Genomic DNA, 18,468 nt, shown 5'->3' on the forward strand with positions numbered 1-18,468 from the left:
GGTCTAATTAGGTGCTAAGTCAAGAGGTCCCTGAATTTTAGAAGTTTTTGTTTTTGTTTTTAATAAATTTTATTTATTTATTTTTGGGTGTGTTGGGTCTTCGTTGCTGCACGTGGGCTTTCTCTAGTTGAGGCGAGTGGGGGCTACTCTTTGTTGCGGTGCTCGTGCTCCGCATTACGGTGGCTTCTCTTGTTGTGGAGCACGAGCTCTAGGCGCGTGGGCTTCAGTAGCTGTGGCTTGCGGGCTCTAGAGCGCAGGCTCAGTAGTTGTGGCGCACGGGCTTCGTTGCTCCTCGGCATGTGGAATCTTCCCAGACCAGGGCTCAAACCTGTGTCCCCTGCACTGGCAGGAAGATTATTAACCACTGTACCAACAGGGAAGCCCTAAATTTGAGAAGTTTATTTTCTAGTTGGGAAGGTACACAATGTTCAGTTTTACTTGGCAAGAAAGAGACAACACAGATTGGGTGGTGAAAGAAGATCTATCCAAGAAGGTTTCAATTAGCAGATGCTTAACCCTGGGAGAAGTCAGCTGCATGGAGGGTGGGAAGAAGAAAATAGCAAGTATAAAGATATTAGGTGGGAACAATCTTGGCCTGTTTGAGGACTAGCAAGAAGATCAGTCAGGAACAGAAAAGGAGAAATTGGCAGGATATGAAGTCAGAAGGGAAAGCAGGAACAGACTGTGTAGGGTAGGTATTGTAGACCATGATAAGTAGTTTGAGTTTTATTTTAGTGTGATGGGAAACTGTGAGCAGAAGAGTGACAGATCTCTTTTATAAATTTAAAAGGTATCTCTGGCTGCTGTGTGGAAAATAGATGGTCAAAGGGCAGAAATGGAGGCAAGGAGACAGTTAGAAGGCTCTTGCTGTATTAAGACTGAACAGGATGGTGGTTTAGATTAAGCTGGTAGCAGTGGAAATAAGAAGTGGTCAGATTTAGGTTGAGGCAATGGGACTTGATTGTGGATTGAAGTGAGGAGGCAGGGAACTCAAGAAACCAACTGTGATTCCTAAAATTGGGGCTTAAGCAACTAACTGGTTGGGAGTTGTTGCCATTTACAGTGATGGGAAGGGTTTTGGGAAAATAAAATTTGAGACGTCTTAAGAATTCTATTTTCAACTTGATAAGATGGAGATGACTATTAGACATTAAAGAAGAGATGTTGTCAAATAGTCAATCAGATACATGACTTGAGTTTGGGAGAATAGTCAGGAATGGAGATATAAATCGGTTGGTTAGCAGCATTAGATGGTTTCTAATGTCATGGGCCTGGGCAAGTTCACCTAAGAAAGGAGTATGGCTAGAGAAGGTTAGAAGGTCAGAGACTGGGGCATTTATCAATTGTAAGAGGAGACGTCATCAGGAGAGTTCGAGGAGTATCTATTGAATTATTGGGTAAAAAGAAAATCAGGCAAAACTAAAAGACAACCAGTTTTAAATCAGAGATAAATCAACAAATAAAAAATGATGAATACAATCTTAACAGGATGCCAAGAAAATGTCAGGTAATCAATCGTGAAGGTCAATATTGTGATCTTAGAACCAATGCTGATTTTTTAATGATTTTGCCAGACCGAGTGATGAGTATTATTTTATTTCAGAAGTCCAGGAGAAAACCTGGAAATCTGAAAAGAATTGGTAGAGGGAAAGAAAGAGGAATAAAGGAAGGGAGAAGTCAGAGAGAGGTGCTCTGAAGACCTTGCCTCAGGTATTTCCCCTCTCAGAGACACTAATTTTCAAGCGGGAATCAAAGGAAGGAAAAAGATCATACAGGCTTTCTTTTCTCCTGATACCACTGCCCGTAGCTGCTTCCTGCCACTTTTTGTGTTGCCTGTCTTCATTCTGGCTCCAGTCCCAAGCCAAAAGGTGGAAGCCTAAGCTCTACGCAGCAATAGGGGACATGATCTAACCCCCTAAGTCAGTTGAAATTTGAAAATACATAATTACCCCACCAGGGTCAAACTGACCCCATTACTCAAATGACTGATCCCCTCAAATGGTTTCCTTATTGTGTAACCACTATCCATGAAGGAATGGAGACACGTTCTGAACCTTGAAGGAGTGTTGCAGGACATCGAAGTCCCAAGTGGTTTCCTTCAGAAAAAGCTGTTGAAATACAAATGTCTAACATCTAGCAACCGGGTTCAAAGAGGAAGAGAATGACACTATGAACTCCAATCAGTGTGATTAAGAAAATTTTAGATTAACTAGACAATCGAGCACAGGCTTTGGAGTCAGTCAAACATTGGTTCAGCACCACCACTTATTATATTTTGACCTTACACATATTACATGACTTTTATCATAAACCTCAATTTCCTTTCCTGAAATGAGCATTCTGATAACACTTAACTGAAAGGTTACTGTGAGAATCAGATGACAAAATTTCCCTTAGCCTCTTCCAGGCATACTTCTTTGCTGACTCTCTCCAGCAGCAGATCTGAGTAGGAAGGGCTGCAAGTCCAGGTTCTTTCCCCAACTTCCTTAAACACACTTGCTCCCTTGACTACCCTCCCCATAAGGCCCGTGAAATACAATGGCTCTGCTTGATCATTCCATTCTTATCCTATCCAAATTCATTTTCCAAAACTTCCCACTCCTTACTACCTGCTTCTCAGCCTGTTCTGGCCAAGTCAGTCCCCTCCTTATACCCCACGTCTCATTGCTTAGTCCTGCTTAATATCTCTAACTTTCATTGCCCCACAGCCACCTCGTGGGCCTGAGCTTTCCTTCCTTCCTTCCCTTTGTACCTCCAGCTATTATTCATCTTCAAAACTTAGTGCAACTAAATGCAATGAGTTATCCTGAGTCGGGTTGTCCTGAAGCAGAAAAAGGACATTAATGGAAAAACTGGAGAAATCTCAATATATTAATGCACTGATGTGACGTTAGTTTCAGTTTTGACAAACGTACCATAGTAACGTAAGATGTTAACATTAGCAGAAACTAGGTGGGGAGTATACTGGAACTCTCTGAATTATCTTCATAGCTTTTCTGTAAAACTAAAATTATTCCAAAATAAAAAGGTTATTTAAAAAAATCAATACGACATCAAAGAAGCAGATTCACAGATATAGAGAACAAAGTAATGGTTACCAGTGTGTAAGGGGGGAAGGGCAATATAGGGGTGGGGGAGTAGGAGGTACAAGCTATAGGGTGTAAGATAGGCTCAAGGATGTATTGTGCAACACGGAGAACATAGACAATATTTTGAAATAACTGTAAATGGAATGTAACCTTTAAAAATTATATAAAAATTAACAAAATTCAGGCCCTAACCTTTCTTGAAGACTACCTTGCCTATAACACTTTCTTTGCCCTCCCCTCCACAAACCCCTGTACATCTTTCCTAGCAATGTGACCTTGGGTCCATTGCTTAACTGTCCTGCGTTTTAGCTTCTTCATCTGTAAAATGATGCGAATGAGCATAAACCACAATTAAGAGAAGGTCTGGGAGGAGGTATTATACTTTGTGTGTGTTTGTGGAGGTGTTAGGGGGTTGTGTGGAGGGGGTCTGGAGGAAACCTAGGGAAATATTGAGCTGGGCTTCACGCCAATGCTGTCTAGTTCAAGAGTCTCTGTTCTTAACCATTAAGCTATGCTGCATGTGGACACATTATAAAATTTTTTGTTGTCAACATTTATATAGTATTCATAGAGAAAATTAAAGGGAAACATATCAAAAATCTTAGGGGTTGTCTCTAAGCTATGGGATTGTGAATGATCTTAATTATTTTATTTTCCTTCATTTTTCAAATGTTCTACAACAAATACATATTCCTTGTGATGAATAATATATAATTATACACACCAAACTCATAGTAGTAATTGCCTCTGGAGACAGAGTGATAGAAATGAGACTCAGGTAAGGGTTAAGGGGAGCTCTCATTTCATTTTTAAAAATCAAAACCAAATACCATATAATGCCAAAGAATGTTTCTTCTGGCTTATGGACAGGGAAAAATTTAGAGGACATAAGGAAAAAACAGGATTTTTGGTGTCACCTCAACGCTATTTAATTTTTTTTAATAAAATAAAAATAATCTATCCAAGTTCTAGCTATTCACACAGTGAATGATTTTAGTACCTGTTTTGAAATGTCAAATTCCTTCAAAAAATTTTTGCACAGAGCCTGTGCTTTACTGATAGGCGTCACAAGTGTTTTCTTTGCCTACAGGGTAATTTGGCTCCACAAAGGTTACTTCTTCATTCAAGTTCCAGCAGAACAGGATGGGTTTGTATGCACAAGTGTGTCCTCACCAGGTTTCCCAATTGTTAAAGCACATGGTCCATAATAATTCAAATATCTCTTTGAGAGTACAATTTTATACTCAGAGTTGCTCAAAACCTTTCAAATGCATTATTAAGGGAAATATTATCTAGGGAAGTTGCCTAGATACTCAGTGATCTACCCTAGAATTAAATGTCTTATATTGACTCAAGAAGTATTTTTACTCATTTGCCTTTTAGCATGGTGACTGGCTGTATCAAGAGATGTTATAAAAAGCAATCCATCACTGTTAATATTGTCAGGATATTTGGGGGGGGGTTGTTGACCATTATAATCCACATATGAACCAGTCCTAGAGGAGAAGTTTTACTCTGACCTCATTATCAGGTTATTTCTGAATATTATTTTACTTTTACCTTGTGAACACTGTGAACTCTATACTTGGTTGTGCATTCTTTTCTTGTTTGGCTGCTAAAAAATTGTTAAAGTAAAATTTGTGGCCTAAAAAAGTTAGAGGAATATCTGCATGACATTATTATATGCAAAAAGTTCTCACACAGGACTCAAAATCACAGTGACTTAAAAGAAAAGATTGAAAATTGGACCTCATTAAAATGAAAGTTTCTGTTCATCAAAAAATACCATTAAGAGAATAGAAAGGCAAGCCATAAACTGGGAGAAAATATTTCTGACAGATACATCTAATGAGCAGTCCATTCTGAACATGGGCAAGAGACTCAAAAAGACACTTCACAAAAAAAAAATATCAAAATGACCACTCAGCATGAAAATGTGTTCAGCATCATTAGTTATCAGAGAAATGCAAATATAAAAAATAATAAGGTACCGTGATCCACCCATCAAAATACAAGATATAGCTTATAAGCAAATACATGACCACATGAATAAAAGTCCAGGTTTTCCTAAACTGAACATCAGAATACTTGGAATCAGACGACTCAGATTTTCATCCTAACTCCACTTACTAAGAGTACAACTGTTGGGGAAATTACTTAAGATAGCATCTATTTCACATAGTTGTTGAAAGAATTAAATAAAACAGCACAACAAAACTTATTTTAAATTTTTAAAGTGAAATATAAGTTACATTTAAAAGCAGCCAATATTAATCTAGAAACATGAGCCTGAGAGTTAACAAAAAAAACAACAAACCACCATCAACAAAAACTGAGTCTTACGAGGAAACAATTTAAGTCCATAATTTTTGTCTTTCCCGAGATTGTTTAGAATTGCTTTAGGAAATATTTGGCATCCTTCTTTAAATTCTGTCCAAGTGACCACTAACATGAGTTTAGATGTTTGAGAAATTGCTGGTTCTCCCTGGGTCAACTTGTGATAAGCTTTCAGAAGAGAGGACCAATTTGCCCATATAAAAAGTATCCCATTCATGCAAAATGGTTTGTTGAATCGGGAGATAAATATGCAATATACCAAAGGTCAAGTTGAATTTGTAAAATAAAATCTACTGTAGCCTCTATTTAGAGGGGAAAATGAAAGAGGGAGTGAGATGAATGTGGGGGCTTTTTTCATCTCTCATTGTGCAGCTGAGCAGTTTGTGGAAAAATAATAAGTGCTATGAGACCTTCCCAAAGGAGTTTCTGAATATAAATACTCTGATTTTCATGTTTAGAGATGTCAGCTCTGCCAGGTGATTTTCTCAAGTTTCTTTCTAACTTGACACATTCCTCAACACATTCCAAATAGCTTCTGCTCCCAGTATCCCATTGGGATCATTCTCATCGAGATAATTTTCAATCCTCTTGTTGCTAGATCTAATATACAGTTTTTAATCTTATCTTATTTGGCCTCTTGGTATTTCACCCTTCCTCCTTGAAAAACTTGAAAAACTTCTGTGGCCCCATACTCTTGGTTTTCTTTCTTTCTCTAGCAGCTGCTTCTCAATGTTTTTTGTGAACTCTACTTTTGCTCAGTGTTTAAAATTTGATGGTCCTTAGGTTTTCCCCTGTGTCCCCTTTATTCTCTCTCCCAAAGCAATCCCATCCATTTATCTGGCTTCTAATACCATTTGACAATGACTGTTAAACCTCTAGCTTCGGGCCTCCCTGGTGGCGCAGTGGTTGAGAGTCCGCCTGCCGATGCAGGGGATACGGGTTCGTGCCCCGGTCTGGGAGGATCCCATGTGCCGCGGAGCGGCTGGGCCCGTGGGCCATGGCCGCTGGGCCTGCGCGTCCGGAGCCTGTGCTCCGCAACGGGAGAGGCCACAACAGTGAGAGGCCCGCATACCACAAAAAGAAAAAAAAAAAAAAAAAAAAAAAAAAAAACCCTCTAGCTTCAGCCAAGATTTTATTCTTGTGCTCCAGACTTGTATAACTCCCTACTGGACATCTCCACTTAGGTTTCCTGTAGAGACTTCAAAACCAACAAGTCTTAAGTAGACTCTGTCTTCTCTCTCCTCACCCTGATGCTACTTCTGTTCCTGTGATATTTCTCAGTATATGCACAATCACCCATCAACTCCTTTCTTTCTATATTCTCCACTTTCACACAATCAGCAAGCCCTGTCAAACCTATCTGCTAACTAGTGCTGCAATCCATTCACTCTCCATCTCATTTCTTTCAGTTACATAAATGCTTGACTATAGTCAATTCTACACATAACTGCCAAATCTGATTATGCCCTCCCCTTGCTGAATATATCCCGTTTTTAGCAAAAGATGTGCATCCCATAGTGACTGTTATTGACTATTTGTTATAACAGCTCTTGAAGAGTTAGATTATTTTTAAGAAAACTTATTTTTTAGTATAACAATTTTTATTTTTACTTCCAAACACACTAAATAAATACACCGTATGGAATAACATTACAATTTTAAGCAAAGGCACATTTACCAATTTAAGTGACATCGAAGGACAAATTTGATGTGAATGCAATTTTGGGGTGAATCTAAAACATGTTGTTTTGCTTACGTAAGCTGAATTAGTGATAAGGAGGTATCACTCTTTAGTCTATTGTGAGCATGCACTATTTTCATGTTAGCCTTTCCTTTAGCTTCTAGCTATTTTGTGTTTGTATATATGTGTGTGTGTGAAAACTTCCTTTTTAGTGCAGTTTGAATACAAGATAACCATATGCCCCTCCCCAAGACTTTCTCCTTTATATGCTCCTCCACCACTTTCTCCAGCAAGTACAATAAATTTTCAGGTATCATAGATATTATACATACAGATTGTATTTACCATCATACTGTGATATTGTGGCTTATAAGAAATACTTATTTGGTCATTCAGGTGGCCAAAATGTATTTCTCATATGTATTTGGTCTTTATCCATGGTTCCTGGCTCTCAGCTTTTAAGAACCTTGGAATTTCCTGTGATAAGAGTGACTAAGGTGTCTTTTGTTATGTTAATGAGGTGATTTTTGGAAAGCCCTTAGGTAACTTGAGGATGGGGGGCTAACTGCCAGGAGAACCAACCACTTGATTAGAGGGTTAGAACTTTCAGTTCCTCCCCAACTCCCCCCTGCCCCCCCACCCCTACCCCTGTCCTCCTCCCGTCCCCACCTCTAGGGAGGGGAAAGAGGCTGGAGATGATTGAGTTAATTGCCAATGGCCAATGATTTAATCGATCATGACTATGTAATGAAGCCTCCATAAAAATCCAAAAGGGTGCCGTTCAAAAAGTTTCAGGGTAGGGCTTCCCTGGTGGCGCAGTGGTTGAGAGTCCGCCTGCTGATGCAGGGGACACGGGTTCATGCCCTGGTCCGGGAAGATCCCACATGCCGCGGAGCAGCTGGGCCCGTAAGCCATGGCTGCTGAGCCTGCGCGTCCGGAGCCTGTGCTCCGCAACGGGAGAGGCCACAACAGCGAGAGGCCCGCGTACCGCAAAAAAAAAAAAAAAAGTTTCAGGGTTGGTGAGTAGTGGAGATTTGGGGAGAATGGCACACTCTGAAAAGGCATATACATTTTCCCTTCCCGTACACCTTGCCCTATGCATATCTTCCATCTAGCTCTTCCTGAATTATATCTTTTTATGATAAACTGGTGATCTAGTAAGTAAAATGTTTCTCTAAGAGCTGCCCTAGCCAAGTAATTGAACTTAGGGAGGGGGTCATAGGAACCTCTGGTCAGAAGGTAACAGGTAACAAACTGGACCTGTGGCTTGTGTCTGAAGTCCAAGGAGGGGGTCGTTGGAACCCCCAATCTATAGCCGTTAGTGAGAAGCACAGGTGACAACCTGGGCTTGCGTTTGGCTTCTGAAGTGGGGGTGGGGGCGGTCTTGTAGCACTAAACCCTTAAGGCGTGGGATCTGATGTTATCTCCAGGTAGATAGTGTCAGAATGGAGTTGAATTGTAGCACACCCAGCTGGTGTTGGAGCATTTCTTGTTGGTATGGGGAAACACCCGCACACACACATTGGAAACGGGTTCAGAATATCCATTCACATACTTACAGAAGTGTTTTAGTGTTCATGTGATATCTATTTTTCTGTATGTGCAAATTGTTCATATATCTTGATTTGGGATGGAACATGTAAGAACATGTCTCATTAAAATAACAGAATTCTTTTCAATTAATGACATTTCATCTAACTGAAGAGTTTTCAAGAACAAATGAAAGTTGTCAGGTGCCATTTGTATTCTCCTTGCTTTCAGGATAAACTCTAAACTCCTTAACCTAGTTTGAAAGGTATGTGACCTAACCCCTGCCCCATCTGACACCAAGTCCCACTTTACCTTTCAGCCATACGGAGTGACAGAAACTTTGCACCAATGCAGGAGATGTACTTTCCTTAAAAGTACCTGGGCTGGCAGAGCGAAGGCTGGCATGATTAAGTAAAGTCTCACGTATGATAGAGGATTCAGGGAAAACAAAAAAATGATATTAAACGTGTATACCACAGCACAGAGGAATGTTAGAAAGCATCTTCTTCTGGAACAGAATGAATCAACAAATGACTATTCTCCTAAACCATCTTTTTGAATGCCTTCTGAAAAATCATGGTGCTATGGTGATCTAATGAGGCTGAAGAGTTTACATGTTTTGTTACACTGACTACCTCCATTAAATTTTGTAAATCAACCCCTATAAGTTTCACATTTAGTTAGGCTACTCATAAAAATCGATTCATCCTATGCCATTCATCCTATGTTTTGTTGATTATAAACTCTCCATAGCGCTTAATTGTTTTTTGTTGTTGCTATTTTGGTTTGGTTTTTAACCAATACTGGGGTGCTTTAGTCTTTAAGGCATTTGAATACATGCGGTACCTAAACATTTTCTTGAAGGATCTTTTTAGGTGAAATGCTATTAATCATCTGGGCTTTAATGAAAGCACCTCTCTGGCTGCTTTGTCAAGAATGGATACTAGGGCACAAGAATGCAAGCAGAGAGATTAGTGTGGAGGCTATTAGAATAACCCAAGTAAGAGATAGTAGTAGCCTACCTAGGCCAATGGCAAGGAGATGGAGAGAAGTAGGATAAACAAGATTTTAGAATGAGAAACCTTGCCTTTCGTGACAACATGCATGAACCTGGAGAACATTATGCTAAGGGAAATAAACCAGACACAGAAAGACAAATACTACATCATACCACTTATATTAAAAAAAAATCTATAATAGTCAAACTTACAGAAGCAGAGAATAGAATGGTGGTTGCCAGAGGCTAGGAGATGGGAGAAATAGGGAGGTATTAGACAAAGGCACAAAGTTTCAGTTATGCATGATGAATAAGTCCTAGAGATCTACTGTACAACCTAGTGCCTATAGTTATTAATACTGGATTGTATACTTCACATTTGCTAAGAAGGTAGGTCTTATGTTAAATATTGTTATCACCAAAATAGTAATAAAATAATAAAAAGAGTGGGATGAAACTCTTGGGGGTGAAGGATATATTTATGGCTTAGATTATGATGATGGTTTCACAGATGTATACTTATCTCCAAACTCATCAAATCGTACACATCAAATATGTACAGATTTTTGTGTATCAACCATACCTCAGTAGAGTAGTTTAAGAAGAAAAGAATGAGCAACTGAAATGTTTAAGACTAAAGAAGGAATAGGTTGGGGTGGGGGAAGTAAGGAATCAAGAGGTTTGTCTTGGACATGTTGTTTAATTTGTCTACTAGACATGCAAGTGGGGATCTTTTTTTTTTTTATGTAAGAGCATTTATGTTTTTAAACTTCTTTGGTGTTCTTTTATTAATTAGTTTATTTATTTTTGCTGTTTTGGGTCTTCGTTTCTGTGCGAGGGCTTTCTCTAGTTGTGGCAAGCGGGGGCCACTCTTCATCACGGTGTGTGGGCCTCTCACTATCGCGGCCTCTCCTGCAGCAGAGCACAGGCTCCAGACGCGCAGGCCCCATAGTTGTGGCTCACGGGCCTAGTTGCTCCGCAGCATATGGGATCCTCCCAGACCAGGGCTCGAACCCGTGTCACCTGAATTAGCAGGCAGACTCTCAACCACTGTGCCACCAGGGAAGCCCGCAAGTGGGGATCTTAAAGCAGTCATTGGAGAGTTGTGGGAAGAAGATGTAAATTTGAAAGTCATCTCCATAGAGCCATGAGACTAGCTGAGATCCCAAGTGAGCCTAGAAGACTTTCATATTCATATTCAGACCAGCACAGGAATTAAAGTGAATAGAAATGGACCCTTGGTGGATTAAATGTCAAAAGAAAATGGCATAAAACAGGACTCTATCCCAGCCTTCCTCCTCTTCAATTTACTCATGAAGAATTTGTATACCACTGCAAGCCTTTTTTAGAATGAAGTGGACCTCACATAAATGATATAAATCATTTTTTACAGGATGTCTGCCTTCCTGCTATGCTAAATGGGAAGTTAATATTCTTCTCTATACTGATCCTGTGATTTTACTGTGGCATTCTAAAAGTAGCCTTAAATAGCAAGTCAGTCTGAATTTATTACCAAGCTCAATATCATTTTCACCAAAACCAGAAGTGTTTGGCATATGTTGACATGCAGAGGGATAATTCTAAATAAATCCTGTTCCACAGAAAATCCACTTAGTTGTCTTACAGTATATTTTCCAGTTAACCCAAGTTATTAGAACTCCTGAAATGCTATTTTCCTCAAAACAAAATATTCCAGAAGAACCATATTAGGAGTCTTTAGACAGTAGAAGCTAATTCCTGCTATCATATACTCTTAGACCACAGTTTATCTCTTGATAAACTAGAGACAGAGCTCTTATTCAAGATTTGCATCAAAATCTTTTAGGGACTTTGTTTTTAAATACTCATACCCAGGCCTCACTTTTGGAGATTCAGATTTGGTGGGTGTGTGAAGAGAGTATTCTGAAAAAAATTCCCCAAGTGACTGTGCTCTGGACCCCTAGTTAGGAATTACTGCTTGATGAGAACAACCTTTGGGTCTCTAAGCATTTGAGATCTAGATGGATTCCTAGGAAATGTTTCTTTACCACCACCCCTACACCACCCCCATCTGCCTCCCACCCACCCACCTGTCTGCCTGCAACCCACCTGTGAAAGTCATCTTTTCATTTACATCAGAATCAGGTCAGATTCTTTAATTTTTATAACAAAATAGATAACTTCATCAAACACATGCCAAGCATTTGATCTAAAGCAGATGGATCTCCTTTAACAATTAAGAATAACTATATTTTAGGCACGTATGATGACTTCTATATCAAGTTGATGGCTCTCCTAATTCAGGCAAAATCTGGGTTATTCAATAAGTGCCCAACAGGGGCTGTACTGTATAAGTTGTATTCTTACCGATTCAATCTAAGCCTCTCTTCCTGAATGATCAGAAAGCCAAATTTCTGGACTGTATCCCCTTTGATTACTTTTGTTTCCTATGGAAATGCCTTCAGAGAATGAAAATTTTAAACACTAAGTCCTTCAAGTGTTATGAAGGTTTATAAAAGAGATAGCTTCATCTAATAAAAACTACTATTGTGTACACTGTCTACATGATAAATTTCCCCTCAGAGTGGAAAGCCAGGGAAAATATACCTAATATAAATTGATATGCTTCATTTTATTTATAAAGAGAATTATTTAAGTGCTTTGATCTTAACAGCAGCAAGTTTTATGTGCTGCTGTAGTAATCATCCCTAACCAAGTCTTTCTGGCTTAAGCATCTTCTCATATCACTTGGCCTTCATTCTTTAATCCTTGCTTTAATGGTGCCATAGTACCTATCCCTTTTATTGTAAGTTACACTTCAAATCCTTTTTTGGAAGTAGGTGAATTATTAATATTAAATCTATCCTGGATTCTACTCTTTCATAAAATCAATACCTATTTATTTTCAATTATTGGGAGACCAACTCCAACAAGTCTAGTTTGAAGACTGTCTAAGTAAATCCCAAAATCTTCTGCTTTTTTTCTTTGTTTTAAAACAGGCCCTGCCATGACAAAAGGCTTTCTCTATGGCAGATCATGTTGTAGTCAAGGGTTGAGAATGCTCCTTTTAGCATCTGTAATGGAACTTTGTGACTCTTCTCTCCATCCTCTTCTTCTGCATCATCATTACTGATATTTGAGCACTTTCTACGAGCCAGGAACCGTGCCGGAAGCTTTGCATGCAAGCACTCATCTAATCCTCACAAGATTGAAGGCCATCCTAAATAACATCCCTATTTTAGATGAGGAAACCAAAACTTAAAAGATTAAATATCTTGTTTTTAAGTAAATGCATAAACTTATGTAACTGAATATCTAATTATTAATTTAGTTCTGGCTGAGACTAGGAGAAACAAGTTAAGGAAATGCTCTGGATCTGGATGCAGGAATAAAGTACTGCTGTTCCAAGCAGCTCTCTGGGGCTTTCTCAGTCTCACCGTAGATTAAAAGGATGGCCTGCTCTTGCCCTGTGCATGGGGCAGACAGTTCAACTTAACATAACATATAAAACAGAGTTCTCCTTCTTTGATCTGGCCTTAGACTTTTCTCTTTACCTGTGTTATTTATGTTTGAAATTTATTTTATTTTATTTTTTTTATTTTTTTGCTGTACGCGGGCCTCTCACTGCTGTGGCCTCTCCCGTTGCGGAGCACAGGCTCCGGACACACAGGCTCCGCGGCCATGGCTCGCGGGCCCAGCCGCTCCGCGGCATGTGGGATCTTCCGGGATCGGGGCACGAACCCGTGTCCCCTGCATCGGCAGGCGGACTCTCAACCACTGCGCCACCAGGGAAGCCCCTGAAATTTAAATAAAGGGTAATTCCAGCTGACCAAAGGATCAGTCACATACATTTGACTGCCCCAAGGCCCATAGAATCCAAGTGACAAAGGTCACGGCCAGTATCTACTTGGTTGACCACTGACTGTGCCATGGTTTTCAGTCCCCAAAACGGGTCTCTCACAGCACTTTTTCTGCATGTGAAGAGTTAGCCATCATCTACTTAACATGAGGCATGTATTTCACCATAGCCTGGAGAATGATAATTAGTAGCCCATTTGATTCATATTCTTTGACTATAGGATTCAAAATTAATTAATAGAGGCAAGGATCTAATGACCCAGTAAGTCTTCTCTGGCAGCAGTGGATTGGGAATCAGGAAACCTGTTTATTCTAGTAATGTGTGACTTCAGATGAATTATTTAAGTGCTCTCAGCCTCAGCTTTTTGACTGTGTGATAAGATAGTTGTGTTAGATTGTCTTGAAGGTGTCTCTCAACTGTGAAAATTTATAGTTACCAATCTCTCTGATTTCCTGTCTCAAGTGACTCTTTATCAAGATAAAGCTATGCTTTATATAATCTTCTTCAGTCTGGCAAAACATAGTTCAAAATCAACAGGCAAAAGCAAGAAAGAGCTTCTTACAACACAAGGATAAATTTAGAAATGATCTGTTCTCACATGCCTCATCCAGTCATTCATGAGGATTTTCTTTCATTACTTCTTATTTCCATAACTGATTTTAGATATGAACATATGATACATGGAGATGAGGTCAAATAATCATTGATGAATTTTTAAAAAATTAAATGTAATAATTGCTTCCCATTGTATCATACCCTGAATGAAGTCACTTTTCCCAAGTTAACAGATCCTAACACATTGCATTTATTTATGAAGATATGTAATTATAGACTGCTCTCTAAACCTATAAATATTTAACAACATATTTCCTTACAGATGTTTAAGAAAAACAAGTCTTTCCTTTCACTAACTCCCCAGTTCAGTGAAATCATCTCTGTGCTCAGAAGCCTGGCCATCCCTTGGTCATGAGCCCACGGAAATCTTTGTTTTAAAAAGATATAAAAAATCAGAACTTCAAGTTACAATGATTCCAACTTAGTCAAAACAAAAACAAAAACAATTTCCTACCATAATCCCTCTTTTCTCAGTTTATTATCCTTTATTTCAGTACACTTTACACACAACCATGCTTATTTTTTAAATTTTATGTTTGCTTTTCTAAAGCCATCCCTGCCTGCAGTTCTTTCCTTATTCCACAAATGGCAATAGGCCAAGCCCCACTTTCTTCTAACTTAATTTTTCCAGACTTCTTAATGGCTATGTCAATTTCCTGTCATTGTTCTTCTGTAGGATTTCCTTAGTCCCCTCCTAATGCCTTTGGCAGCTACACATTTAGACTGAAATTGATAAAGGTGGGGAATAGTCATCAACACAGTCCAGAGGAGAAGAGACTGAGTCATTATGATGTAACTAAGCTGAAAAGCACCGTTTAATGGACTATTTCAGTATCATGACTTGAGACTCAGAGGCTATGCTTTTTACTCCCTGGAAATGGTTGCTTTTAAATGGTATTCCCAAGGTCAGGAAGGAAACATGACATCACCAAGGAGAAGCTGCTCCTGAGGTAGTGAAAAAAAGCTTCAAGAAGCTCCTGTGTTTAAAGGTGCATGCATTGTGACTATCCAGTTGGCTAAAAGATAAGATAAATACTAGGAGTTGGGGCAAATTCAGAAAAACTCAGAGGAGAAGAGATCGGAGTTTTGTCTTCAGAATCAGTGAACTCAACCTTTGTAAAATGCTTCCTAATAAAATTTATTGTTTTTTCATTCTGTAAAGAAAATAAGTGCTACCATTTTCTTCTCACGTACAAGGTCAATTGAGTGGTCCAGCTTCTCCCTTCAGAGTCCAGTGTTAAAACTCAAATACATAGTTCACAGAATCTATGTATATCTCAAGGCACATGAAGATCTGGGCAGAAGAGAACTATTTTGGAACTATATAGATATTGGACATGAACATTTTGAAACACAATATTATAAAATAAATTTTATTGTTATTAAGAATATACACATAGCCTTTGAGGAATGCAAAGAACCTAATATTTCAGCATATTTGGAAAATTATTACTTTTCCTAATTGGTAAAAACTTTTTTTAATGGTAAAACAGTCAGAATTTTGCTAGTATCGATCTCATTTGTTATAACAACTTCATTTAGTCCTTTATTTTTATTTAGAAGCTATGCTAAGCTACACATATATATGCTGTCAAACTCATGAATATTATAGGTTATATATATGTACATATGAATATGGTGGCTATAAAACTTTAGAGTTAGGTTTAAAAATTATATCTCTTGAGTGAGTGTACTGGTTCCCTATTGTGGAAACAAATTACCACAGAGTTAGTAGCTTAAAACAACACAAATTTATTCTCTTACAGTTCTGGGTCAGAAGTCTAGAACCCAAATGTTGTCAGGGCTGCTGTTCTTCTGGAGACTTGAGGGGAGAATTCGTTTTCTTGCCTTTTTCAATTTCTAAAGACCACCTTCATCCCTTGGCTCCTGACCCTTTGCATCTGTTGTCACATTTCCTACTGCTCCCTCTAATCTCCTGCCTCTCCCTTATAAGGATACTTGTGACTACATCAGACCCACCTGGATAATTCAAGATAATCTCCCCATCTCAAAATCCTTAACTTAACCCATCTGCAAAGTCCCTTTTGCCATATAAGGTAAGATTCACAGGGTAAGAAGATTAAGATATGGACATCTTTGGGGGAGGTCATTTTCAGCCTAGCATAGTAAGATTCATTTACCCAGTAATATACTTCATGAATCCTGTAGTCTTAGTGGAAAATGACAGTCAAAAGTCATTTAAAAGATATTTATAAGTAGAAGTCAAACAAAGGTTCTACATGATAATATTATAAAAATGATGATACTGAGAAATAGATAAAATATATGACAGGAAAATTTACTGCAATAGTAAAACATCAATCAATCAAATTCAAGAAGGATAAAATGGTAAAGGAATGTTAAATATAATTAATCTGATCTGGGGTTATATTGGAAATAACGGAGCTTGCAAAGTCAAACTTTGAATGGATAAAAACATATTTATTTTGTTAAAGTTCTGAAGAAAAAGTATTTATCAATGGATGAATGGATGAAATGAATTGTATTTATTCAGCTATAAAAAGGAATGATGTACCTATACACAACACAACATGGATGAACCTCAAGAACATTATACTAAGTGAAAGAAACCAGACACAAAACATCATATATTGTGTGATTCCTTGTACATGAAATATCCAGAATAGGCAAATCCATAGAGACAGAAAACAGATTAATGGTTGCCAGAGGATGTGGGATATGGTAACTGGTGAGCAATTTCTTAATAGGTAGGGGGTGTTCTTCTGGGGTGATGAAAATTTTGAAATTAGAAAGAGGTGGTAGATACACAATATTGTGAATGTACTAAATGCCACTGAATTGTACACTTTAAAATCGTCAAGTGTATGTATCATGAATTTCACCTCAGTTAAGAAAAAATTCTAAAGAAATCCCAGCATGACAATTCTCTTTAATAGCAGCCAGTCCAACAATAGATTTTGTGAGGACCACAAGAAATATATAACTCCATCTCAAGAAGTGCTTCAAGAATGCTGATGAGCAATACAGGCAATGAGCAACCTCTGCTCTAATCTCAACTTAGCCACATACTAGCCATCTGATTTTGGGGAAAATTACAATGTCTCTGGGCCCATTTCCCTATTCATAAAATAACTTGAGTAAATCAGATAATTTCTAATATTAAACTTCAAAATTCTATGATTCTTTTGTACTATCTGTTCAACACTGAGCTAGTTTCTTTGGGAATCAAAAAGTTACTATATTTTCTGCCCCCAAACAGTTTACATTTCAATGTAAAAACCAAACATGACAAATGTTCTATTTATTTGAATATATATACTTTCTGGACAAATTTGTCTACAACCACCAATAAATTAAAAGCAAGAAGGACAGAGAGACACAGAGAGAGAAGAGAAGTGCATATACCTATTGATGGTTGGTTATATCTGGATGGTGAGATTATAGCTTTTCTTTTGTTATTTTTATCTCCTAACTCTTTAAGAAATAACAAGTATTATTTGTATCATTAAAAAAAAATTAAATCCCAATAAATTTGTCTCTATACTTCAGTGTTGAAGTATGGCTAAACCTGTAGTTATTAGGAATTTATAGTAATCTGAATAACCAGCAGTCCTTTTGAAAATAATAATAAAATTCTTTTTAAAAATTAGCATAAAAAGTCATAAACCTGTTCGATTATTTGACCCAAAAGAAGTAGTTGAACAAAAGCAAAAAGTTGTATAAAGGAAGATGTTCATTGCAGCATTATTTATAATATTTTCAAATAGAAAGTTATCTCAAAATCCCAAAAAAGAAGAGTGGTTTAGTGAAAAGCCCTGCACCCCTGCTTCTTTTCTTTTCTTCAGACATACTAATTGCATTCCCAGGACACAGCCCCAGGTCTGAAACATTCTTCCCTGGCTCTTTGCATAATCAGGTTCCTCTCCTCCTTCAGGACTCAGCTCAAATTGCAGCTCCTCAGAAAGTACTCCTCTGATCACCCAACCTACTACCTCATCACTCTATTATGTCATGTTTTTAATTTCTCTTATATTATCTTTTATAATCTAAAATTATATTGTGAATTTATTTGTTTACTCCTTATTGTCTGTCTTTTTCCACTAGAATGTAACTCCATGAGAAAAGGCATTTGCTGAATGATCACCATTGTATGTTTAAGGGCTAAAATAGTATCTGAGACACACAGTAAGAGGTCCATCAATTTCTATTATTTAAAAAAACCCACACTATTGTAAAGCAATTATACTCCAATAAAGATGTTTTTTTAAAAAAAAAGAAGAAGAATGATAAATACCTGCACCTAAGAAAAAAGTTTAGTAGGGAATGTACAAAAATGAAGTAATGATCTTAAGTAGATGAGATTTTGATTATTTAAAAGTTTATTACATACATTTGCTAA

This window comes from Mesoplodon mirus (genome assembly GCF_964341445.2).
Source record: "Mesoplodon mirus genome assembly, chromosome: 11".
NCBI classification, from domain to species: Eukaryota; Metazoa; Chordata; class Mammalia; order Artiodactyla; family Ziphiidae; genus Mesoplodon; species Mesoplodon mirus.